The 26084-nt window shown below is 40.8% G+C and overlaps 1 protein-coding gene across 8 annotated transcripts in view; it reads right to left on the reverse strand.

Annotated features, from left to right (window-relative positions):
* LOC137240791 (calmodulin-lysine N-methyltransferase) overlaps positions 1–26084 on the reverse strand; it is a 244633-nt gene that overhangs the window by 47699 nt on the left and 170850 nt on the right. For 5 of the 8 annotated variants that reach the window (XM_067767534.1, XM_067767536.1, XM_067767533.1 and 2 more), the window contains exon 3: positions 22110–22130. The exons of the other annotated variants lie outside the window; for them this stretch is intronic. The gene's annotated coding sequence lies outside the window, so the exon portion shown is untranslated. The remainder of the gene's footprint in view (positions 1–22109; positions 22131–26084) is intronic. 8 annotated transcript variants of the gene reach the window in all.

Raw genomic sequence — 26084 nt, forward strand, 5'->3', positions numbered from 1 at the left:
TATAAAGAAGAGCAGCCTCAAAAATCATTTCGAAAATATGCAAAAATTAACGAAAATTTTTGGAGTATGCAGCTTGGTAACATAATCAATATTTATCTAAAAAAGGTCTAGTTATAGGTTTCGCAAAACTCGCATTGATTTTTTTCAAATATTTTTCCGAAGTGTATTTAAAATTTTTATACTCAGTTGAGCAGAGCTCACAGAGTATATTAACTTTGATTGGATAAACGTGGTTGTACAGGTATAAAGGAATCGAGATAGATATAGACTTCCATATATCAAAATCATCAGTATCGAAAAAAAATTTGATTGAGCCATGTCCGTCCGTCCGTCCGTCCGTCCGTCTCACCGTTAACACGATAACTTGAGTAAATTTTGAGGTATCTTGATGAAATTTGGTATGTAGATTCCTGGGCACTTATCTCAGATTGCTATTTAAAATGAACGATATCGGACTATAACCACGCCCACTTTTTCGATATCGAAAATTTCGAAAAACCGAAAAAATGCGATAATTCATTGCCAAAGGCGGTTCAAGCGATGAAACTTGGTAGATGTGTTGACGTTATGACGCAGAATAGAAAATTAGTAAGATTTTGGACAATGGGTGTGGCACCGCCCACTTTTACAAGAAGGTAATTTAAAAGTTTTGCAAGCTGTAATTTAGCAGTCGTTGAAGATATCATGATGAAATTTGACAGGAACGTTAATACTATCTAATCTAATTCTAATATATATTATAAATGGCAAAGTTTGGATGTGAAGATGTTTGGATGTTTGGATGTTTGGATGTTTGGATGTTTGTCCAGACGTTTTGTCTTTGTGACTCAATCACGCAAGAACGGCTGGACCGATTTGGATGAAATTTTGGACACATATAGCCAATAGTCTAGAAGGATCTACTAACTATATATTTTTGAAAAGGGGCGTGGTACCCGCCCCCTAGGAACAGTTATAATTTAATTATTATATTTTTTCGTCTTTGCGACTGAATCACGCCGGAATGGCTACACGGATTTTGATGAAATTTGGGACACAGACAGTAGTCTACTAGCGAAATTTTTTTCGAGCATGGAAAGAGGGGTGGGGGTCCCACGACCCCTTCGAGAAATTATTTTTCAATAATTTTTACACATTATAACTTTACGTATACTGGCCTTCACCAATATCACAGACTCAAGGGGTCAAATAAGTCGAGGGCTTACAAAGTAAGCAGTGACATCCTCCGCCCGCCCCCCTCCCCCCCCCCCCCCCCCTTTATCTTCCCCTCTGGTGTAAAATCTATAAATTGTTATAACTCAATATAAATTTTCTCCTAAATCAATAGTTTTTGGTATCTGGTACATACAGAACGAGATCTAGACAATTTTGGAGGAACGATCAGTGGTCCTCTCCTCTACTCCCGCCATCCGCCCTCCATCAATTGTTTTTATTAGCACGCTTTTATTAGCTTTACCTGTATGTTTCTATGTAACTTTTTATTCGCTCCAATGCGCCTGCTGCCTTATTAACATGGTTTTATAATTAGCTTCACCTTATTTGTAATCCCGTAAGGGTCATATCGAGACCCTCCGGGATCATTTATGGATGGTTTTCGGGATCGGTCCGGGATTACGCCGGGGTAATTTCGGGACTTTTTCGGGACTATTTCGGGATCATTTTGGGACCCTTCCTGGATCATTTCTGTATAGTTTTCGGGATCCGTCCGGGATCCCGTCGGGGTACTTTCGGGATCATTTGCGTACCTTCGAGAGATAAATTCTTGATGGTTTCCGGGATCATTACGGGACTTTTTCGGGGTCAGTTTGTGTCCTTTCCGTAATCATTCCTGGATGGTTTTAGGGATCCGTCCGGCATCCCGTCGGGACAATTTCGGGGCTATTTCGGGATCATTAGGGGTATCTTCCGGCATCATTTCTGGATGGTTTACGGGATCCGTCCGGGATCCCGTCGGTGTCATTTCGGGACCATTTGGGGTCCATTCCGGCATCATTTCTGAATGGTTTTCGGGATCCGTCCGGGATCCTGTCGGGTTCATTTTGGGACTTTTGCGGGATCATTTGGGGTCTCTTCCGGCATCATTTCTGGATGGTTTTCGCGATCCGTCCGGGATCTCGTCGGTGTCATTTCGGGACCATTTGGGGTCCATTCCGGCATCATTTCTGGATGGTTTTCGGGATCCGTCCGAGATCCTGTCGGGGTTATTTTGGGACTTTTGCGGGATCATTTGGGGTCTCTTCCGGCATCATTTCTGGATGGTTTTCGGGATCCGTCCGGGATCCCGTCGATGTCATTTCGGGACTATTACGGCATCATTTGGGGTACCTTCCGGCATCATTTCTAGATGGTTTTCGGGATCCATCCGGGATCCCGTCGGGGTCATTTCGGAACTTTTTCTCGACTAATACAGGATGATTTGGGGAACCTTTCGGCATCATTTCTGGATGGTTTACGGGATCCGTCCGGGATCCCGTCGGCGTCATTTTGGGACTTTTGCGGGATCATTTGGGGTCTCTTCCGGCATCATTTCTGGATGGTTTACGGGATCCGTCCGGGATCCTGTCGGGGTCATTTTGGCACTTTTGCGGGATCATTTGGGGTCTCTTCCAGCATCATTTCTGGATGGTGTTCGGGATCCGTCCGGGATCCTGTCGGGGTAATTTTGAGACTTTTGCGGGATCATTTGGGGTCTCCTCCGGCATCATTTCTGAATGGTTTACGGGATCCGTCCGGGATCCTGTCGGGGTCATTTTGTGACTTTTGCGGGATCACTTGGGGTCTCTTCCGGCATCATTTCTGGATGGTTTACGGGATCCGTCCGGGATCCTGTCGGGGTCATTTTGGGAATTTTCGGGATCATTTGTGGTCTCTTCCGGCATCATTTCTGGATGGTTTACGGGATCCGTCCGGGATCCTGTCGGGGTCATTTTGGGACTTTTGCGGGATCATTTGGGGTCTCTTCCGGCATCATTTCTGGATGGTTTACGGGATCCGTCCGGGACCCTGTCGGGGTCATTTTGGGACTTTAGCGGGATCATTTGGGGTCTCCTCCGGCATCATTTCAGGATGGCTTACGGGATCCGTCCGGGATCCTGTCGGGGTCATTTTGGGACTTTTGCGGGATCATTTGGGGTCTCTCCCGGCATCATTTCTGGATGGTTTTCGGGATCCGTCCGGGATCCTGTCGGGGTCATTTTGGGACTTTTGCGGGATCAATTGGGGTCTCTTCCGACATCATTTCTGGATGGTTTACGGGATCCGTCCGGGATCCTGTCGGGGTCATTTTGGGACTTTTGCGGGATCATTTGGGGTCTCTTCCAGCATCATTTCTGGATGGTTTACGGGATCCGTCCGGGACCCTGTCGGGGTCATTTTGGGACTTTAGCGGGATCATTTGGGGTCTCCTCCGGCATCATTTCTGGATGGTTTTCGGAATTCGTCCGCGATCCCGTCAGGGTCATTTCGGGACTATTTCGGGATAATTTGGGGTACCTGCCGGCATCATTTCTGGATGGTTTTCGGTATCCGTCCGGGATCCCGTCGGTGTCATTTAGGGACCATATGGGGTCCATTCCGGCATCATTTCTGGATGGTTTTCGGGATCCGTCCGGGATCCTGTCGGCGTCATTTTGGGACTTTTGCGGGATCATTTGGGGTCTCTTCCGGCATCTTTTCTGGATGGTTTACGGTATCCGTCCGGGATCCTGTCGGGGTCATTTTGGGACTTTTGCGGGATCATTTGGGGTCTCTTCCAGCATCATTTCTGGATGGTTTTCGGGATCCGTCCGGGATCCCGTCGATGTCATTTCGGGACTATTACGGCATCATTTGGGGTACCTTCCGGCATCATTTCTAGATGGTTTTCGGGATCCATCCGTGATCCCGTCGGGGTCATTTCGGAACTTTTTCTCGACTAATACAGGATGATTTGGGGAACCTTTCGGCATCATTTCTGGATGGTTTACGGGATCCGTCCGGGATCCCGTCGGCGTCATTTTGGGACTTTTGCGGGATCATTTGGGGCTCTTCCGGCATCATTTCTGGATGGTTTACGGGATCCGTCCGGGATCCTGTCGGGGTCATTTTGGGACTTTTGCGGGATCATTTGGGGTCTCTTCCAGCATCATTTCTGGATGGTGTTCGGGATCCGTCCGGGATCCTGTCTGGGTCATTTTGAGACTTTTGCGGGATCATTTGGGGTCTCCTCCGGCATCATTTCTGGATGGTTTACGGGATCCGTCCGGGATCCTGTCGGGGTCATTTTGGGACTTTTGCGGGATCATTTGGGGTCTCTTCCGGCATCATTTCTAGATGGTTTACGGGATCCGTCCGGGATCCTGTCGGGGTCATTTTGGGACTTTTTCGGGATCATTTGGGGTCTCTTCCGGCATCATTTCTGGATGGTTTACGGGATCCGTCCGGGATCCTGTCGGTGTCATTTCGGGACCATTTGGGGTCCATTCCGGCATCATTTCTGGATGGTTTTCGGGATCCGTCCGGGATCCTGTCGGGGTCATTTTGGGACTTTTGCCGGATCATTTGGGGTCTCTTCCGGCATCATTTCTGGATGGTTTTCGGGATCCGTCCGGGATCCTGTCGGGGTCATTTTGGGACTTTTGCGGGATCATTTGGGGTCTCTTCGGGCATCATTTCTGGATGATTTACAGGATCCGTCCGGGATCCTGTCGGGGTCATTTTGAGACTTTTGCGGGACCATTTGGGGTCTCTTCCGGCATCATTTCTGTATGGTTTTCGGGATCCGTCCGGGAACCTGTCGGGGTCATTTTGGGCCTTTTGCGGGATCATTTCGGTTTTCTTCCGGCATCATTTCTGGATGGTTTACGGGATCCGTCCGGGATCCTGTAGGGCTCATTTTAGGAATTTTGCGGGATCATTTGGGGTCTCTCCCGGCATCATTTCTGGATGGTTTTCGGGATCCGTCCGGGATCCTGTCGGGGTCATTTTGGGACTTTTGCGGGATCATTTGGGGTCTCTTCCGGCATCATTTCTGGATGGTTTACGAGATCCGTCCGGGATCCTGTCGGGGTCATTTTGGGACTTTTGCGGGATCATTTGGGGTCTCTCCCGGCATCATTTCTGGATGGTTTTCGGGATCCGTCCGGGATCTTGTCGGGGTCATTTTGGGACTTTTGCGGGATCATTTGGGGTCTCTTCCGGCATCATTTCTGGATGGTTTACGAGATCCGTCCGGGATCCTGTCGGGGTCATTTTGGGACTTTTGCGGGATCATTTGGGGTCTCTTCCGGCATCATTTCTGGATGGTTTTCGGGATCCGTCCGGGATCCTGTCGGGGTCATTTTGGGACTTTTGCGGGATCATTTGGGGTCTCTTCCAGCATCATTTCTGGATGGTGTTCGGGATCCGTCCGGGATCCTGTCTGGGTCATTTTGAGACTTTTGCGGGATCATTTGGGGTCTCCTCCGGCATCATTTCTGGATGGTTTACGGGATCCGTCCGGGATCCTGTCGGGGTCATTTTGGGACTTTTGCGGGATCATTTGGGGTCTCTTCCGGCATCATTTCTGGATGGTTTACGGGATCCATCCGGGATCCTGTCGGGGTCATTTTGGGACTTTTTCGGGATCATTTGTGGTCTCTTCCGGCATCATTTCTGGATGGTTTACGGGATCCGTCCGGGATCCTGTCGGGGTCATTTTGGGACTTTTTCGGGATCATTTGCGGTCTCTTCCGGCATCATTTCTGGATGGTTTACGGGATCCGTCCGGGATCCTGTCGGGGTCATTTTGGGACTTTTTCGGGATCATTTGGGGTCTCTTCCAGCATCATATCTGGATGGTGTTCGGGATCCGTCCGGGATCCTGTCTGGGTCATTTTGAGACTTTTGCGGGATCATTTGGGGTCTCCTCCGGCATCATTTCTGGATGGTTTACGGGATCCGTCCGGGATCCTGTCGGGGTCATTTTGGGACTTTTGCGGGATCATTTGGGGTCTCTTCCGGCATCATTTCTGAATGGTTTACGGGATCTGTCCGGGATCCTGTCGGGGTCATTTTGGGACTTTTGCGGGATCATTTGGGGTCTCTTCCGGCATCATTTCTGGATGGTTTACGGGATCCGTCCGGGATCCTGTCGGGGTCATTTTGGGACTTTTTCGGGATCATTTGGGGTCTCTTCCGGCATCATTTCTGGATGGTTTACGGGATCCGTCCGGGATCCTGTCGGTGTCATTTCGGGACCATTTGGGGTCCATTCCGGCATCATTTCTGGATGGTTTTCGGGATCCGTCCGGGATCCTGTCGGGGTCATTTTGGGACTTTTGCCGGATCATTTGGGGTCTCTTCCGGCATCATTTCTGGATGGTTTTCGGGATCCGTCCGGGATCCTGTCGGGGTCATTTTGGGACTTTTGCGGGATCATTTGGGGTCTCTTCGGGCATCATTTCTGGATGATTTACAGGATCCGTCCGGGATCCTGTCGGGGTCATTTTGAGACTTTTGCGGGACCATTTGGGGTCTCTTCCGGCATCATTTCTGTATGGTTTTCGGGATCCGTCCGGGAACCTGTCGGGGTCATTTTGAGCCTTTTGCGGGATCATTTCGGTTTTCTTCCGGCATCATTTCTGGATGGTTTACGGGATCCGTCCGGGATCCTGTAGGGCTCATTTTGGGAATTTTGCGGGATCATTTGGGGTCTCTCCCGGCATCATTTCTGGATGGTTTTCGGGAGCCGTCCGGGATCCTGTCGGGGTCATTTTGGGACTTTTGCGGGATCATTTGGGGTCTCTTCCGGCATCATTTCTGGATGGTTTACGAGATCCGTCCGGGATCCTGTCGGGGTCATTTTGGGAATTTTGCGGGATCATTTGGGGTCTCTCCCGGCATCATTTCTGGATGGTTTTCGGGATCCGTCCGGGATCCTGTCGGGGTCATTTTGGGACTTTTGCGGGATCATTTGGGGTCTCTTCCGGCATCATTTCTGGATGGTTTACTAGATCCCTCCGGGATCCTGTCGGGGTCATTTTGGGACTTTTGCGAGATCATTTGGGGTCTCTTCCGGCATCATTTCTGGATGGTTTACGGGATCCGTCCGGGACCCTGTCGGGTCATTTTGGGATTTTAGCGGGATCATTTGGGGTCTCCTCCGGCATCATTTCTGGATGGTTTTCGGGATCCGTCCGGGATCCTGTCGGGGTCATTTTGGGACCTTTGCGGGATCATTTGGGGTCTCTTCCGGCATCATTTCTAGATGGTTTTCGGGATCCGTCCGGGATCCCGTCGGAGTCATTTCGGAACTTTTTCTCGACTAATACAGGATCATTTGGGGACCCTTTCGGCACCATTTCTGGATAGTTTTAGGGATCCGTTCGGGATCCCGACGGGATCATATCGGGACCATTTGGGGTACCTACCGGCATCATTTCTGGATGGTTTACGGGATCCGTCCGGGATCCTGTCGGGGTCATTTTGGGACTTTAGCGGGATCATTTGGGGTCTCCTCCGGCATCACTTCTTGATAGTTTCCGGATCCGTCCGGGATTCCGTCCGCGTAATTTCGGGACTATTAGGGGGTTATTTGGGGACCTTTCCGGCATCATTTCTGGATAGTTTTAGGGATCCGTTCGGGATCCCGACGGGGTCATATCGGGACCATTTGGGGTACCTACCGGCATCATTTCCGGTTGGTTTTCGGGATCCGTCCGGGATCATTTCGGGACTATTTCGGGATCATTTGGGTACCTACCTTCATCATTTCTGGATGATTTTCGGGATCCGTACGGGATCCCGTCGGGGTCATTTCAGGACTTTTTCGGGATCCGCCCGTGATCCCGACGGGGTCATTTCGGGACTATTTCGGGATCATTTGGGGTACCTAGATGGATAGTTTTCGGGATTCGTCCGGGATCCCGTCTGGATCATTTCAGGACTTTTTCGGGATCATTTGGGGTATCCTCCGGCCACTTTTCTAGATGGTTTTCGGTATCCGTCCGGGATACCGTCAGGGTAATTTCGGGACTATTTGGGGATAACTTGGGAACCTTTCCGGTATCATTTCTGGATAGTTTCCGGGATCCTTCGGGGATCCCGTCAGGGTCATTTCGGAACCCGCGACTAATGCGGGATCATTTGGGGACCCTTTCGCCATCATTTCCGGATGGTTTTCGTGATCCGTCCGGGATACCGTCAGGGTAATTTCGGGACTATGTGGGGATAACTTGGGAACCTTTCAGCCATCATTTCTGGATAGTTTCCGGGTTCCGTCGGCAATCCCGTCAGGATCATTTCGGAACTATAAGGGGATCATTTCATTTTTCATCTTTCTTTAAGGGGATCATTTCACCTTCCAGCATCATTTCTGTATACTTTTGGGGATCCGTCCGGGATCCCGACGGGGTCATTTCTGGCCTATTTCGGGATCATTTTGGGGTACCAACCGGCATCATTTCTGGATGATCCGGGATCCGTCCGGGATCCCATCGGGGGAATTTCGGGAATTTTTCGGGATCATTTGGGGTCCCTTCCGGCATCATTTCTGGATCGTTTTCGGGATCCGTCCGAGATCCCGTCGGGTTTATTTTTTCACTTTTTCGGGAAAATGTCAGGGAATTTCGAGACTGTTCTTGGATCATTTGGGGATCCTTCAGGGATAATTTCTGGATGGTTTTCGGGATCCCGTCGGGGTAATTTCGGGACTTTCACGACTGTTTCGGGGTAAGTTGCCCTTAAAGATCATTTCTGGGTGGTTTTCGGGATCCGTCCGGGATCCCGTCAGGGTTATTTCGCGCCTTTTCGGGACTATTTCGGGATCATTTTGGGACCCTTCCGGGATAATTTCTCTATGATTTTCGGGATCTGTTCGGGATCCTTTCGTAGTTTTTTCGCGACTTTATCTGGGATAAATTGCGGACCCTTTAGAGATCAATTCTGGATGGTTTTCGGTATCGGTCTGGGATCCCCTCAAGGTCATTTCGGGACTTTTTCGGGACTATTTCGGAATCATTTTGGGACCCCTCCGGCAAAATTTCTGGGTGATTTTCGGGATCTGTCCGGGATCCCGACGGAGTTTTTTCGGGACTTTTTCCGGACTATTTCTGGATTATTTGCGGACGTTTCAGAGCTCAGTTCTGGATGATTTTCGGGATCTGTCCGGGATCCCGTCGGAGTTATTTCGGGGTAATTTTGGGACCCTTCCAGGATAATTTCTTCATGATTTTCGGGATGGGTCTGAGTTTTTCGTGACTTTCGGGACTATCTCGGGATCATTTGCGGAACCTTCAGAGATCAATTCTGGATGGTTTGTGGACTTTTCCGGGGTCATTTGGGGATCCCTCCAGAGTCATTTCTGGATGGTTTTCGGGATCCCGTCAGGGTCATTTCGGGCCTTTTTCGTGACTACTATTTCGGAATCATTTTGGGACTCCTCCTGGATAATTTCTGGGCGATTTTCGGGATTTGTCCGGGATCCCGTCAGAGTTTTTTCGGGACTTTTTCGGACTATATCGGGATCATTTGCGGACCGTTGAAGAATCAAATCTGGACGGTTTTCGGGATCCGTCCGGGATCCCGTCAGGGTCATTTCGGGACTTTTCGTTACTACTTCGGGATTATTTTGGGACCCTTCCGGCATCATTTCTGGATAGTTTTCGAGATTTGTCCAGGATCCCGTCGGCATCATTTCGTGACTATTTGGTGTCATTTAGGGGCACTTCCGGGATCATTTTAGGTCTCTTCGAAACCAGTAATTCAGCACACATGGCCGTGGATTTACGGCAAATTACTCGTAATTAAAATTCGGTATGTTTCATCTTTAATATATCACAGCTTTTTCGTTCTATTTTTAAATGAATCCTGTAACGAACTATTACAACTATAATTAAAATTTTTTTAATATTTTACCAACTAAATACCCGAAAAAGCAACACTGCTTTTATTTAAAAACTTCTTTTTGGTTTTAGCTAATTGTAGTTTCACTCCTTTGTTCTATGAGTAGTAATTCTTTCACCCCTGTCATATCAATTAATTTAACTTAGAAACAAAATGTATTTTTTTTAATTCGAAAAAAGTGTATTGTACTATTCATGTAAGCGTGCCAATCAGCTCAGTTAGTTCTTTTTTTTACTGTATTAAAAAATTAAATACATTGACAGAAAAAATTTTTAAACAGACAACTTGATAAGCAGGCTAACGTGAATAGCACATATATTTTATTTTCTCCTTGCGGACGGGGCCGCGGGTAAAGGCTAGTTACTATATATGTGCTAAATAAAAATTAGCAAAATTGGATGAAGAAGACGCCCACTTTTTAAAAAAAAATTTTTTTTAATTCAAATTTTAACAAAAAATTTAATATCTTTACTGAGTATAAGTAAACTAAGTCAAAATAACTCCAGTAATGATATGATGCAACAAAATACAAAAATAAAAGAAAATTTCAAAATGGGCGTGGCTCCGCCAATTTTCATTTAGTTTGTCTAGAATACTTTTAATGCCATAAGTCGAACAAAAATTTACCAATCCTTCTCAAATTTGGTAGGAGCATAGATTCTATGACGGTAACTGTTCTCTGTGAAAATGAGCCACGCCCAGTTTTTATACACAGTCCACCGACTGTCCTTCCGCTCGGCCCTTAACACAATAACTTGAGCAAAAACCGATATATCTTTACTAAACTTAGCCCACGTACTTATCTGAACTCACTTTATCTTGGTATAAAAAATGGCCGAAATTCGACCATAACCACGCCCACTTTATCGATATCGAAAATTACGAAAAATGAAAAAAATGCCATAATTCTATACCAAATACGAAAAAAGGGATGAAACATGGTAACTGGATTGGTTTATTGACGCAAAATATAACTTTGGAAAAAACTTTGTAAAATGGGTGTGACACCTACCATATTAAGTAGAAGAAAATGAAAAAGTTCTACAAGGCGAAATCAACAGCCCTTGGAATCTTGGCAGGAATACTATTAGTGGTATTGCATATATAAATAAATTAGTAGTACCCGACAGATGATTTTCTGGATCACCTGGTCCACATTTTCGTCGATATCGCGAGAACGCCTTCACATATACATCTAAGGGCCACTCGCTTTTAAAACCCTCATTAATACCTTTAATTTGATATCCATATCGTACAAACACATTCTAGGGTCACCCCTGGCCCACCCTAATGGCGATATCTCGAAAAGGCGTCCACCTATAGACCTAATGCCCACTCCCTCTTAAAATGCTCAGTAACACCTTTCGTTTGATACCCATATCGTACAAACATTCTAGAGTCACCCCTGGCCCACCCTAATGGCGATATCTCGAAAAGGCGTCCACCTATAGACCTAATGTCCACTCCCTCTTAAAATGCTCAGTAACACCTTTCGTTTGATACCCATATCGTACAAACATTCTAGAGTCACCCCTGGCCCACCCTAATGGCGATATCTCGAAAAGGCGTCCACCTATAGACCTAATGCCCACTCCCTCTTAAAATGCTCAGTAACACCTTTCATTTGATACCCATATCGTACAAACATTCTAGAGTCACCCTTGGTCCACCTTTATGGCGATATCTCGAAAAGGCGTCCACCTATAGAACTAAGGATTACTCCCTTTTAAAATACTTATTACCACCTGTCATTTGATACCCATATCGTACAAACACATTCTAGAGTCACCCCTGGCCCATCCTAATGGCGATATCTCGAAAAGGCGTCCACCTATAGACCTAATGCCCACTCCCTCTTAAAATGCTCAGTAACACCTTTCGTTTGATACCCATATCGCACAAACATTCTAGAGTCACCCCTGGCCCACCCTAATGGCGATATCTCGAAAAGGCGTCCACCTATAGACCTAATGCCCACTCCCTCTTAAAATGCTCAGTAACACCTTTCGTTTGATACCCATATCGTACAAACACATCCTAGAGTCACCCCTGGCCCACCCTAATGACGATATCTCGAAAAGGCATCCACCTATAGACCTCATGCCCACTCCCTCTTAAAATGCTCAGTAACACCTTTCGTTTGATACCAATATCGTACAAACATTCTAGAGTCACCCTGGCCCACCCTAATGGCGATATCTCGAAAAGGCGTCCACCTATAGACCTAAGGCCCACTCCCTCTTAAAATGCTCAGTAACACATTTCATTTGATACCCATATCGTACAAACAAATTCTAGAGTCAGCCCTGGTCCACCTTTATGGCGATATCCCTAAATGGCGTCCATCCATAGAACTATTGCCTACTCTCTCTTAAAATACTCTTTAATACCTTCCATTTGATACACATGTCATACAACCACATTCCAGGGTTACCCTAGGTTCATTTTCCTACGTGATGATTTTCCTTATTTTGTCTCCATAGCTCTCAACTGAGTATGTTATGTTCGTTTACACCCGAACTTAGCCTTCCTTACTTGTTCTTCATATAAAATAAGAACTTTTTTTTTATAATAAAGAAATTCTAAAATACCGCTCGGAAAAAACAAAGCAAATTTCGAGAAATCTAGAGTAGAACATCTGAAGCACCTCTCGAAATAGGATGTTAAAAATCAATGCAATTTTAAGAGACCTACAACTTAAACTAAAATTGATTGAACCACAAGACATAACACCACAAAAAATTTAGAGAACTCCAAATAAAAATTTCGAAGTTTTCGTAAAATTTTCTCGAATTTTGGAATTTTTCGGAAAACATTTTTGAGATTGATTCGTTAAGTTTCAACTACAAAATTTAGAAAATTTGTTTCTTAAAATCTCGAAAACAAAAGAAGTGGGTGCGTCTTCTTATGTACGCGCGTGAGAAGTTTTGCTACTTTTGCATCATTAAAAAGTATCGTAAATACTAATATAGGCAAAGGGCTACAATATATCAAACTTCAGACAAATCGAACAGTGAATAGAATCTGTTCGAACTGATCGGTACTTGGCTGATTTCCCGGAAAGAAATTTCACAGGAACACGCATAGGTTTCTGTGTTAATATCCCACAAATTTGAACCAAATTTGAATATTCACAGTTAAGGCTTATTATAGCACGAAACCGTTACTCCCCGTTACGAAACATCAAAAGAGAGTCGCAGCTGAGATCATTACTCGAAGCCCAATTACACCATTACAAACATACTAAGAAAGTGAGGTTCGCTTCGAAAATATAGGTGAGTTACTTTAGTTTTGCACCGCTCTATGCTACGCAAAATACACATTTTTGTTGTTGTGCTCATTTGCAACTGCTTCAAGTTGGTGAATGATTTATAAATTGTTTACCTCCCAATGTCTTTTATATATTTTGAAAAAACCGTTGCTTTAAATTTATCAGCGTGAAAGATACAGCCCATTATATATTTGCATTGAATTGGTTGCTTTTGTTTTGCACAACTCTGTATGCGTTTAACGCATAATGTGAAGTGGTGAAAGTCTAACTTAAAGCAATTTTGCTCATACAATTCACCAGTGACCATACACACGAACTGCATTTTCAAGTTGTTACTTTTGTGTAACAACCTGTTAATTTTGTGTTACAACCTGTTAATTTTGTGTTACAACCTGTTACTTTTGTTACATCCTAAAATTTCACTCTCATAATTTTTTCTTAACGCTTCAAAAGCTACCATTTAATTCGCTACTGTATCAGCACATACTTTTTCCTCTAAATATTCCTTTTTTAATTTTGCCACCTTGTCCTAAATAATTTGGAATTGTGAACTGTCATATTAAAATTAACAAACGCCGTCTCTGGTACTACTAGGCGTATAAGTGACAATGAATTCTGGATGCGTATAAGCACACTTTAAACAGAGCTATTTCTAGTAATACTTTCATTTACGCTTTGCCGCTTAATTAACGTTGCTTTTATATATATAGAAATTTCCCACCGCAAAAAAATTAAGGGAGAGTAGCCCTTAGCTGGAGGCCGAGCAGGGCTCTTTATATGTCAATCACACTCAGATATTAATTATATACAAATGTTTCAATCACATAATCAAATTGTCAATACGCTTTTTTTGTGGTTATCGATTTTGAATTAAGTAAAAACAATCATACATACAAAGGTCATTATGTACTAAAGTTCGACAGGCAAAACCGCAAAGGAACTAAGCAATCAACATAACCACTAACACTCCATTCACCATCTAACACACCTAACGCATTGAAAAATTTATGTACGTACTTGTAGGGTGGGTTTTATATATGATGTGCACAGGCACCTACATATAAAAACATGAAAATGGACAAATAATCAAATACCAGAGAACTGCCTTAATAGCCTAACCAAAATCCTAAAAGAAATTATGTACGTGTAATGCTTACGCAAATAAGTTTTTTGTGTGTGTGTGTGTGTGTAGTTGATTGAGTGTGAATGTTTGTGTAAGTAGGTGAGTATCCTTGCAAAAAATCGTGCGATTACTCCCTAAAAATATTCGTCTCCAATTGATCTCTTTGGTCTACATTTGGGCATAATTGATCCCCTTTAGTCCCTTTCGGGTACATGTGGGATTAGTCAGTTTGAAATCTATGTAGCCATTTTAAGAAATATAAAAAAATGGAAACAGCAAGTAAAATGAGATTAAAAAGATCACAGGTGATTGAATAGAATTATTTAAGAAAAATGCGTAGCCCTATACCGAACTTAAGTTGCTAGGGCTTAACGACTAACGACTAAATTTTCGGATAATATTTTTTATTCCTTTTTGAAAAGCGGGTGAACAACTTGCATCAAATAGATTTGGTGGCTTGGAAAATCCTTTGATTGTGTTTCTGCCATGAAAAATGCGTTTGGGCCCTATTTGAGTCCTTATTGAACCGAAAACGGACTAGACTTCATATGTTTCCAAAGGCGATTGGTCCTATTGATCCCTTTTGGTTATAAATAGGTACAATTAATCTCTTCATGAGACATGCTCAGACTCATACAATGAGATCAAAATTGGCATTGGTCGCATACTCCTTTGCGACTAATACCGGATTCATCCAAGACTAACCGCATTTTTTGCAGGGATTTTGTTGATTTGGTATGGACACGAATTTCTCCATTGCACTACGTGCACTGGAAATAAAAAATCAAACAAAGGCAGTCGTGCGTTGCTAATTTTTTCCAGTTCATTGAGAAAAATTATTAACATAAAGTGAGTCGTTAAGTCAAGCAAAAGTACATTAAAAATAAAAACCAAACAGACGAACTCTTGAAACTACGTACTAAATGAGCAAAACCCCCAATCATAGGGCGGAGCTCGTGGCACTCGACCTGTCAAAAGCTTTCAACACAGTCAATCACGGCAACTCCAAGAAAAAGAAGGATCACATCTTCCCCCTTGTATAAAAATTTAGGAACGAAATCTCAAAACTTTAGAGAATTAAACAGTTGGTACCATGCGGTAGTGTTTTATCTCCACTTCCGTTTAATTTCTACATATCAAAGCTCCCTTCCCCACCAAAAGGAGTTACAATAATTTCCTATGCCGACGACTGCTCGATTATGGCAAAAGAACCTGACACTCCAATTGATGAATTAGTTTCTAAAATGAACAGCTATTTCCCCGATATTTCTAGTTTCTACACCTCCCGTTACCTGGCATTATCACCAAAAAAGTCCACGGCTACTCTGTTTACGACGTGGAAGAAACAGATGACGCAAATATTGGGCGTTCACGTCGATGATGTCGCACTACCGACTGTCAGTCACCCAAATATTTTAGAGGCAACGTTCGATAATACACTCACTTAAAGCGCATGCAACCGAAATTGTATACAAAGTACAAAGCCGCTACAAAATCGTCAAGTCGCTTACCGGTAGCATCTATAGAGAAGATAAAGAAACGTTGCTAACCACGTACAAAGCCACTAGCTCATGTGCTACACGTCACCAGTTCGGTCGCCTAGTCTTAAAAACACTTACTGGATAAGGCTGCAGGCTTGTAAGAATGCTGCAATCATAACTGTCACGGTATGTCCTTATGACCGCTGAACACTACCAACATAGTGAGGCCAAAGAACTCAACAATAAAGAGCACATACAAGCCAGTACCCTAGCAAACTGCTTGATCACGCACCGCTTCCACGGGGATTAAGGGAATATCTACATAGGCACTATGACAAGATCCGCCACCTGCCAACATAGCCGTTTGATCCAAATAAGCATAAGGAGGAACTAGACAAATATACACAGAATCAGAAAACGCCTTTCTCAGGGCGCACTCGGTAAAACCCTTTTATCAATGTACATACAATATCCTACTCTAGCAGAAGAAGAAAGCACACTACGAAGGGAGACACGAGTCACCCTGGCCCAACTTCGTTCTGGATACTGTAACAGGTTAAAATCTTACTTGTCCAGAATCAACTTCCGCACATGACACAACCATCTTTTCAATTGTAAAGTAGAACCTACGCCTCTAACACCAATATCCCTATGGTCCGCCCTTGTTGAAACTGCTGGTTTCCTTGGACTTCCGTTAGAGGACTTAGATGACATTTGGTTAGTGGTCATGCCAATTAAATGGGACGAAGCACTGTTAAGACAACAACAACCACAACAACAACAAATGAGATCTGTTAAAAATCCCTTCTTGTATAGAGTTCTTATGTATAAATGTATTTGCACATACATGAGCTATCGATTGTTTATGGACCAGTTTGTTATCGAAAAGTTTTTGACTATTTATTGAAAAACTATAGGCATGTTATCTGGAAGTTATCAATTTGCTATCGGTTTGTTTTCAACAAATATATATTTATTTTCTAAGTCACCGATTCGTTTAAGAAAAGCTACCGATTTGTTGCAAAAAGTTACAGTTTTTTTTTTTTTTTTTGACATATTACCGATTTAGTCCCGAAAAGTTATCTATTAATTACCAAAAATTTATCAATTTGTTATCTAAAAGTTATCGATTTGTTATGAAAATGTTATCGATTTATTATGGAAGAAATACCAACTTGCTATCGGAGTATTAGCAATTTGCTATTTAATGGCTTTCGATTTCTTATTGAAAAGTTATCAATTTTTTCAAGTTCTACAAATTTTTCTGGCTTGTTATCGAATTGTTAGCGACGACTCACTGGTTTTAGTGAAAGAGATACCGATGCAGCATCATTGTAAATGCTATGTGACATCTGTAATGCGTCGATAACAAGACGACACGAAAGCAATAAGAAGCCGATAATTCGAGGATAGCAAGCCGATAACTAGCCAATAAATATACGATTTTTGGAACAACCGCGCACCTGCTTCTGTTATGGCAAACTTATTGTCCTGGAATTCATCTTATGAATTTAAATTGCCTCTGACTACATCTTTTCTGGATGCATAGGTTGTGATAATAGCGCCACCCAGTCTTGAAGATGTGAATCCTTTGATCTGATACGATCAAATGTAATATGTATTTCTGCTTTAACAGCTTCTTGGGAATGAAACTTCTGCTCTTATGGATGCCTACCACTGTACAACGAGTGAAATTGTAACATCTTCTTAGTAGGGACTATGCTACAAAAGATTATGATATCGTGAGGGTGTGCAGGTTGGTTGCTGGATGCTTTTATGATGGTTAACATAGAACCACATATTACTATATGGTTTTCGATCAGCGGCGAATCCAATCTTCTTGATGCTTCAAGATCCGATCGCTTTCATACCTTGCACCGCCGATCGTATTTCCTGTAGTTGTTTAAGACAACTTTTGAAATGACGAGTTAATCCTCCATGTTGGGCAGCGTTAGCTTCCCCTTAAAGTCTCCCCTTTCTGCTTACAACTAGTCGCCATTCGAGAAATGAGATCTCATACTGAAACTCATTAGCCTTTTGTTATTACGAGTGGTTTTTGGGTGGAATCTTTTTCGTAACCAGTTTGATGGAGCACTTGGCTGTGATATCGTTGAAGCAGGTTCAAAATCTATTGAAAAACTGTTATGGTTTTGGGTTTCAACTAGAGCTTACCACTTCTTTACGAAAACAAGCGAAAATTTCGAGACTCTAAACATCGAAAACTCAGCTTCTCGCAAATCTCAGCTCATGAGCTACTCGGCATTCAATTTAGTGGCTTCCTCTCGAAACGCTCGCTTTTGTTCGGTAAGAAATCGTAAGCTCTATATAGTAAGGCCAATGCTCGCAAGCCCAATAAATAACTTCTTGAAAAATTCAAGAAATCGTAAGCTCTAGTTTAAATTTTCCTTCCTCAAGACACACACACTGTGAAACATCTTCTTGATTATTGTTAGGGGAAGGAGTAATTAACATCAAAGTTGAAGAAAAAAGTCATTTAGTGAAGCCATAAAGCCTTTTCCATAGCTCAAACAATTTTTTTCTACTAGGCCATTGAAAAACTATTTTTGAAATTTTCTTCTGAAAGATTTAATAAAACAATTTATCAGAAAGATGGCCTTGAAGGTTTAATGTAGTCATTTCAATCATCCCCGAGATGTAGGGGCTAGTACCTCAATTGTGCTAGTTACCGGAACGTACCGGATCTTTATACGGCAAAGGACCATCAACATCGATAACACTCCCCAAAGCCTTCGGAGAGTGTCTCTATTGTTAGTACAACAACAACAATAGCTTAAAGATTCGGGAAATATAACTGAGCTTTACACAAGCGATTGATCCTATACAGATGCATGATAACAAATGCAGCACTTATTGAAAAGACGATACAGGTGTTGGGTTCCCACTTGAGTGGGCTCTATATCTGTTTTAGCTGTAGATTCCACAACTATTAGATACTACTTGCCGGCAGTACACGAACACGAATAGTGAGTACTGAAAGCTCAGTTGAGTGTGCTTACTCAGAAGTATAACAATACGTCATTACATACCTATCAAATGCTTTTTTTATTTTCTGTATTTAGTATTACGAAATATATTTAATTTTCCATCAAATTAAAATTGTTGTAATAGTTGCCAACATATAAAAATAAAAATAAAAACTTGCTTTGACATATTCAATGCAAACAACGAAATATGTGACGCAAGCAGCTGTGCGCTCAGCCAATATTTTGATGAATAACGCAGGCCAACGAAAATAAATTGTTCATAGAAATTAAAAGTAATGGGTAAGAATAAATGTGTAACACTTAAGCAAAACAAAGACAAACAAGTAATAAGGCACACTTCCCTGTAAAAAATGTGATTAATCTAGTATGAGTTCGGGATGAGTTGCAAAGAAGTATGCGATTAATGCCAGTTTTGATCTCTTTGTATGCGTTAAACTGGCCCCTTTTTTTTTTGAGCATGTCCAATGAAAAGACTAATTGTAGCCGTTTATACCCGTATGGGAACAATACTCATCTCTTTTCTCACCAAAAAGTGTTAGTTTTCATATGGTACAAGGTTTTGTATATTTAAACGCAATATTAAAATTTGCAAAAAATTCCTAGATACATCTATGTAAAAAAATTACTAAGTCACCCATTCATTCCAAGAGATCTGAGTCGACAATAATGGAACATATGGTCTAAGTCATTTAGGTTCGGTATAGGGCTCCGTATTTTTCTTAAACAAACATAGATTTCAAACTGAATAATCCTAATTATAACCAAAAAGGACTAGAGGGGATCAACTATGCCACTATGTATAGAGATCAACCGGAGACCGCTGTGCTTAGCATTAGCCGCGCTATTTTTGCAGGGTTGTGTGTACTTAATAAATACTATAATTTGACGGAAACATAATGAATGTTCCCAGTGAGAAATTTGAAGCTCGATCGAAATAAGGAAAAAAAAAAGAATCACATTTAAGTTTTATCAAAGAAAATTACAAAAAAATGTACTCTTGAGCTTTTCACATAGGTTTGATTATCAGGTTATTTACTTATGTGTTTAAATTTTCTACTCTATTTTGAAAATAAAACATGCTGAATATATCATCTGTATTTTATATTGGAAAGATTTTCCTTCATCCCTTGTCAAATTTTATTTAGGCTGGTTACGAGTTCGCCTAAATTGCAACTTTAAAAGATAAAAATAAACTGTCAGTAAAGCAGTGCAAACGAAAAAATTCCTCATTCTCTATAACGAAACGAACGTTCGTAGCGTAAGACGAATCGCTAGTGCATTTGCACTATGTTAAACGATAACATCATACCATTTGACAATTGCTTTCGCCTTCCTGTTTGACATAAAGTATGAAAAGTTAAGGCTGAACGAAAATTATAAAGCATACCATCGCTAGGGAAAATCGTTTGGAGATGAATCTTTTATCTGAGCTATCGTTCGCAATACAGAATGAAGGCCTTAAAATTGTTTGAGCATACTTTTCAATCTGAATTTCAAAATTAAATTTTTTTCAACAAACAAGAATTTTGATTTCTTGTAATTTTTTTTTTTTTTTTTCATTGATAAAACGATATGCATACAAGCTAGTTTTCATCTAGCCAAAAATGTGAAAATTAGTGCTGTGGTCGGGAAGACGATCGTTTGATGAAAGGTTGTGTTTTTGCTGTGGATCTAGACCTGTTAAATTCCCATTAACATTAATAATCATTAATTTCGTTTCCCTTTTCATTTTAATAATTAATTAATTTTTTGCACAGCACCTGGCAATTAAGAATTAATTAATTAAAAAAATAATTAAAAATAATCACGATTATTGGCCATTAAAAAAATAATCAAAAATAATTAAAAAATGTACCCATTGTTTTAAATTAAAGACAATCATATGATTAAGAACAATTAAGTAATTAAAAATATGCAAACAATTAAAATAAAGCAAAAGATTAAAATTAATCAAACAGTTAATAATTAAATTTAATTATTTGATTAATTTCAATTACTTAATTATTTTTAATTATCTAATTATTTCCAGTTATATGATCATTTTGAATTATTAACATGAAAGAGAAAATGCTTGAAGTAAGAAATAAGTGGCTGAAACCAAATGTACTATTGTATGTAAATAATTGTGCTAACTCAAGGAATATAAGATACATATTTATTCTTACTGATATTATCAAGTGTCGCTGCTTTTTGTGAAAACTTTTAAAAACCAAATTGGAGAGCGTAAATTTTGGCTTATTATACCACAGACATAAGTATATATCTGTATAAATTTGTTGACCATTCAATAAGCCTACACATTATGAATTATTTGCAGAAAAAATTTATGTCGAAAACATGTTTGGAGAAGAAAATATGGCGGATTTCTCTGCGGACGACGTTGTTCGTGATCCAACTTATTTACCAAAACGGATCAAAAGAAAAAGCAAGCTCGAAAGCTCCACATCAACTTCAAACAAATCTTCCTGTAATTTGATATTCGGGTATTCACAATTATATATCTGTATAATGCAGTTCATAGCAGAAGCTCTTAATTTTTTGCAAGGGGAAGGAAACGTTGTTTACGGATATTTTGTCACTAAGCAACAAACTAAAGAAACTTAGTAGAAGAAACAATACATTTTTAAGCTTGATTTCAGATAAATTAGAAGCGCAGTTAAGGCAATGTTTCAATATTTTCTTTTCTTTAGCTCCCGAAGCAAGAAGATGTTAAAGTCAACTGGCTCAAGGTGTTGCAGAAGACAAACAGTGATTTGCTGGAAGATGTTATATACGAACGAGTTGTATCAACCCTATGCTTGTATCATCAACTAGACAAACTTTCATTTGAAGTCGACGCGTCGCGACGGTACGAACACTAACCAAACGTCATCGCGATCGAAATACTTCCATATCGAGGATGATGGTAAATAACTTTGTTTACATTCATAAATTATTCAAAAAATAATGAGAGTTTATTGCGTAAGTTTCACCTTCTAAAGAAACTTTGAGGATCCTTGTTCAAAGTCAACTTTATAGCTACCTACGCGAGTGTTCCATAGATGCGGAAATTTAAAAAAAGCACCAAATACTGAAAGAAGCGCCAATATTATTTAACACTACTGACGTCGTCTGCCCCAGTTGAGAGGCTTTTCCCTTTCGCAGGCATTATAAATTCTACAAGGCGTTAATCTTTGATGGATTTTTCATTTGAAAAACTCGTTTTATTTAAAGCAGTACCGTATGTCGCGTAATATCGTGTAGTTAGTTGGTATTTAATAAAACAATGTACTTTTTCCCTTGTTTGCTATTCTTATGTATCTATGTATTTCTTTTACTTTACTATGCTGCCCGTTCAGAGACAAATATGCTTGTAATATTTTACTTACTTTGTTGAAATTATTATGATGCTGGAAAACACAGAAATAATTAAAATTAATCAAAAATAATCATTTAATGGTATTAATTATATAATTTAAATAATCAAAATTGATTGACATTAATCAAATAATTATATTAATTGTGTAATTAAAAATAATCAAAATTAATTAAAACAATCAAATAATTAGGTTTATTAATTATGCAATTAAAAATAATTAATTAATTACAATTTCTAATGAAAATAATTAATTAATAATCATTAAAAGGGCATACCTACTGGCACTTAATCATTAAACAATTGGCTGAGGAAAACGCATTATAATTAATAATAATTAAAATTTTTAATCATTATTTAACAGGTCTGTGTGGATCAAAATTTGAGCGAATTTTAACTCATCGTTCAAAAATCCATTATCCCTTAGTGGCGGGTACTCCGCTCCATGTGCTCCATGACGCTAGAAGGCCCTATAAGTTGAGGCGGATGCCGAGAATTTTTCCATTCAAGGCATGCATATCTGCACATTATATACCCAAAAGTTTAATACTGCAATTTTTCGTAAAGTTTTTTCAACATAAACAATTAATTTTTATTATTGATATTAAAAACAATTACAAAGTTTACAAATTTACAATTTCACTCCCTCATCAGCTAGCTTCTCGAGAAATGAGTATTGAACTCGAAATCTCCAACATTCCTACTTTATACTAGTGTAAATAATATCAATAAAAAAAAAGTAAGGAAGGCTAACTTCGTGTGTAACCGAACATTACATACTCAGCTGCCAAATTAAGCTTGCAAAACTTTTAAATTACCTTCTTTTAAAAGTGGACGGTGCCACGCCCATTTTCCAAAATTTTACTAATTTTCTATTCTGTGTCATAAGTTCAACCCGCCTACCAAGTTTCATCGCTTCATCCGTCTTTGGTAATGAATTATCGCAAATTTTCGGCTTTTCGAAAATTTCGATATGGAAAAAGCGGGCGTGGTTATAGTCCGATTTCGTTCATTTTAAATAGCGATCTGAGATGAGTACCAAGGAACTTACGTACCAAATTTCATTTAGATACCTCAAAATTTACTCAAGTTATTGTGTTTACGGACAGACGGACGGACGGACGGACATGGCTAAATGAATTTCTTTTTTCGCACAGATCATATTGATATGTAGATGTTTATATATATCTCAATTTGTTTTTGCCGTTACGGGGTACCGTTATGCGAACAAAATTAATATACTCTGTGAGCTCTGCTCAGCTGAGTATAAACACAATTGTTTAAGAAATATAAAAGCAATGCTATAAACACAATGACACTAAGCTCTTGGAGCGCGCCTATAATTATTCCACACAATAGGAATTAATAAGCATATAGAATAAGTATATATTTGAATGGTGGATAAAGGAATAGCAACAAAAAGGAAACACTTAGAGACGAATTATAAAGCGAGAAGCGGGGCATTCATATGGCTGAGTGGATAAAGGCATCTGCCTCTACACTAGGAAATTTCGATTTCAGTACTCAGCTGCCGAGAAAAAGCGAAATTCAGAAACATTTCCTAGTAACCATCGCCGTTTGTGAACTTTCTAATTTTGCTCTAATATCAATAACAAAACAATTGTATAAAGCAATGTGAGCATGTCTCGGCAATTAATTACAGATAAACAATTAAGATTATCAAATGGACTCGCACAGTTTTGACAATTTTGATCCTAAATTGTAGCAGTGTTGAAAAGTTCCACTGCAATATTAGTTTAGATACCTAAAATTTTAGCGTACTCACACCCAGCTTTAACTTGTATATATATACCTTCTGCACTCAACATTCTCCCAATTTCCTACAGGGTCTATAGCAGCAAGCAATGCTGCTGCATATTTTCAAAATAGAATTGACGACGAAAAACTGTCACTAAGAATAATTCACAACGAGCAATCACTTGCAATCTTAATGACTAAAACAGCGCGCTACAACAATAAGAGCAACAACAAAAACTAAAATAAATACAATAACAATGATGATAGTAGCAGCTATCGAGCGGCGACAAAAATCTCACACAAATCATTTACCCTGGCAATGGGTGGCAATTACCGCTCACCTAAATTATTACATACTAGACAAATGTTAAACTAAATTCACAAACAAAAACAAAAAAGTGTAAACAAAAACAAAAATTCTGAATGTGAATGATACATGAAAAGCAAAAAAAAGAAACGAACGACGTCAATTTGGCTCACTACAATATAAGAGAAATTTAAATTGCATATAAATTATACAAAAATAACAGCAACAAAAAAATTATTGACTTTAGTTGACAGTAACGAAAATAATATACAATTAGCTGTTTGAATGAAAGTGTAATTGGACATGCGACAATTGGCAGTCAATTGAGTGCTGTCCAATTAAGGATGTTTCATTTTGTTTTTGTATTTCGTATTACTACCAAAGAGTTTGCATTTTCATTGAATGGGAAATTTTCATTCATTCTTTCGAATTGGCTACTTTTAACTTAATTAAGTTTGCTTTGCTAAGGAAATGTAAAAGTAAAAGATTTATTTTTCTGATTATTTTGTTGAGAAATTTTATTTTAAGATTCCATTTTAAGTTAATTAAAATTGTTACGTCCACACTATTTAGATACGTACGTATATGAATTGGTGCCACAAAGGCATTGACGCGCGGCGAGTCGATGGCCGACCTACGTATATGACGTATCAAGTTTCTCACTAGCTATGCACTGTTCTGCTTCATATTACGTGTTATCATACTTACTTACTTAATTAATTAGCGCTTAACCGTCTAAACGGTTATGGCCGTCCAACAAGGCGCGTCAGTCGCTACTTCGCTCCGCCAACAGGCGCCAATTGGTCACACCAAGGGAGTTTAAATCGTTTTCCACCTGGTCCTTCCAACGGAGTGGGGGCCACCCTCTACCTCTGCTTCCATAGGCGGATTCCGATAGAAACACTTTCTTGGCCGGAGCATCATCTTTCATTCGCATAACATGGCCTAGCCAGCGCAGCCGCTGCGTTTTAATTCGCTGGACTATGTTGATGTCTGCGTATAGTTTGTACAGCTCATCATTAAACCTTCTTCGGTACTCGCCATCGCCAACACGTAGAGGTCCATAGATCTTTCGAAGAACTTTTCTCTCGAACACTCCCAAAGCCGCTTCATCTGCTGTTGGCATGGTCCATGCTTCTGCCCCATATAGCAGGACGGGTACGATAAGTGACTTGTAAAGTATGATTGTCGTTCGCCGAGAGAGGACTTTACTTTTCAATTGCCTACCTAGTCCAAAGTATCATTTATTGGCAAGATTGGTTCCTCGCTGGATTTGAGTGCTGATGTTGTTGCTAGTGTTGATGCATGTTCCCAAATAAACGAAGTTTTTTACTATCTCGAAATTATGGCTGCCAACCGTAGCGTGGTTGCCAAGGCGCGTATGCGCTGACTCTTTTCTCGATGACAGCAGGTACTTCGTTTTGTCCTCATTTACCACCAAACCCATCTTTACCGCTTCTTTTTCCAGTTTGGAGTAAGCAGACTAACAGCGCGGGTGTTTAGGCCGATGATATCAATGTCATCAGCATATGTCAGTAATTGCACGCTTTTATAGAATATTGTTCCAGTGCGGTTAAGTTCTGCAGCTAGTATAATTTTCTCCAGCATCGAATTAAAGGAATCGCACGATAGGGGGTCACCCTGTCTGAAACCTCGTTTAGTTCCGAACGGCTCGGAGAGGTCCTTCGCAATTCTGACTGAGCTGATGGTGTTGCTCAACGTTATTTTGCACAGCTGTATAAGTTTTGCGGGGAAAACAAATTCAGACATAGCGGCATATAGGCAGCTCCTTTTCGTGCTGTCGAAGGCGGCTTTAAAATCGACGAGGAGGTGATGTGTGTCGATTCTCTTTTCACAGGGTTTTTTCCAAGATTTGGCGCATTGTGAAAATCTGGTCGATGGTATATTTACCAGGTCTGAAGC

The sequence above is a fragment of the Eurosta solidaginis genome, chromosome 2 (genome assembly GCF_040869045.1).
Source record: "Eurosta solidaginis isolate ZX-2024a chromosome 2, ASM4086904v1, whole genome shotgun sequence".
Taxonomy (NCBI): domain Eukaryota; kingdom Metazoa; phylum Arthropoda; class Insecta; order Diptera; family Tephritidae; genus Eurosta; species Eurosta solidaginis.